The sequence below is a fragment of the Heterodontus francisci genome, chromosome 18 (assembly GCF_036365525.1).
Source record: "Heterodontus francisci isolate sHetFra1 chromosome 18, sHetFra1.hap1, whole genome shotgun sequence".
Taxonomy (NCBI): Eukaryota; Metazoa; Chordata; class Chondrichthyes; order Heterodontiformes; family Heterodontidae; genus Heterodontus; species Heterodontus francisci.
The window spans coordinates 34707264-34709148 of NC_090388.1; the positions used below are offsets into that span (position 1 = coordinate 34707264).

General features: G+C 43.4%; 1 pseudogene; it reads right to left on the bottom strand.

Moving 5' to 3' along the window:
- Window positions 1-240: 240 nt before the first annotated feature.
- LOC137379913 (5S ribosomal RNA) lies at window positions 241-359 on the bottom strand (annotated as a pseudogene).
- Window positions 360-1885: the final 1526 nt, after the last annotated feature.

The following is a 1885-nucleotide window of genomic DNA, read 5'->3' on the forward strand; positions in this document are numbered from 1 at the left end:
TCCCATATTCCTACCACATCCCCACCTGTCCCTATATTTCCTTACCACCTACCTATACTAGGGGCAATTTATAATGGCCAATTAACCTATCAATCTGCAAGTCTTTGGCATGTGGGAGGAAACCGGAGCACCCGGAGGAAACCCACGCAGACCTTGCAAACTCCACACAGGCAGTACCCAGAATTGAACCCGGGTCGCTGGAGCTGTGAGGCTGCGGTGCTAACCACTGCGCCGCCCCAAAGCATACTGCACCTGGTATTCCCAGGCAGTCACCCATTCAAGTACTAACCAGGCCTCAGTCTGCTTAGCTTCCGAGATCAGACAAGATCAGGCATTTTCAGACTAGTATGGCCGTAGGCCTGAATGCTTGTGGATCTGGCTTCAAAAAGGGCACTAGCATTTTTCAATGGCCCTTCCATTGAATCTGGAGGATGGGGCAGAGGCATTGCTGATGGAATGTCTTGAGCACTCTTATGTGTCGCTGATACAGAGTCCAGGTCTCACTGAAGTACAGAAGTATGATGATGACAACTGCTCTGTACACTAAGACCTTTGTTGATTTGCGGAGGTCTTTGTTGTCAAACACTAGCTGCTGTAACTTGTAGAAGGCTGAACTGGCGCAGCTGATCCAGTGTTGGATCTCCTCATCATGGTGGCTTTTTGAGAGCTAACTGCAAAAGTGTGAGAAGTGCTCAACATATTCCAGTCATTTATTGGCTGAGTCACAACACTCATAACATAATATTAGGAAGAGTTTAATTATAATCTTGGACCCGCCCCATAAACTCTGCTCCTTACCACTGATTCAATCCCCCTCCCTCACCGCTCTCTCAGGCTAAGCCTGAATATTCATAATCTTGGCTGCTGTTTGACCTATTCTGAACCCTACATCCTATCTATCATCAAGATCCCTTTACTACCACCATTACAATATTGTCTGCCTCCACAACTACCTCACCCCTTCGGCCACAGAAACCCTTACATCACTTCATCATTGCCAGAGTCGATTCCTTTAATGCTCTCTTTACCGTTCCATTTTTTTTTCCCATCGCACATTATGGTGCATGGTGACTTGGGCCTTCATCTCTGCATCCCCGATAGCATAGCCCCATGAGCCCACAGCAAAACCCCGTGGCACTGGCAAAGCCTCGCAATTTCAGGGCTTTATAATTCTCTAATTAAATGAGCTTTAATCCAATGTAGGTTTGATTTTTAAACCCATTTATTCCATGCCACTTTGCTAAATCAGTAGAGGCCTATCCCATTAAAGCAAATGACTCAATGGTGAATATATGTGTTTCAGTGATGTGTAAGCGGTCCTGAGTGATTGACATTTTGTTGTAAAGGTCAGACACTTTATAAAATGTAATGGCAGGAGTAAATTACGAATAAGTAATGCATAACTACAATTGGTTTCACTTTTCTTGCTATTTATGGCTGTATATCCGCTGGCCACTGCAGTAGGCACTATTCCCACGGCAACCTGTGAATTATTTCATAAAATTGCGCAACTTGTTAGGCTATATACCTGATGGTTACTATAATAAGCAATATTCCCATAGCAACCTGCCAATTACTTGTTGGATTATATAGTTTTAACTTACATCACTGCATGGTTGAATTCCCACTATGCTACAATTTCTGAGCTAGTACTTAGCTGCAATTTTCATCTTTTTCCTCAAAAGTATATGACAGTGCTCTCAGGGCTGTCTCAACATAACAACAATAGCAACCTAAATTAGATCACCCCAATCTACTGGATTTATATCAATTTTCTCTGTGCCTGTCACAATAACTACAGTTGGCCTTTCATTACCCTCTATAGTAGCCAGCCTTTAAGATCTCTTTAATCTCATTGCTGATCGACAGGTGTTTGCTTGGTTTC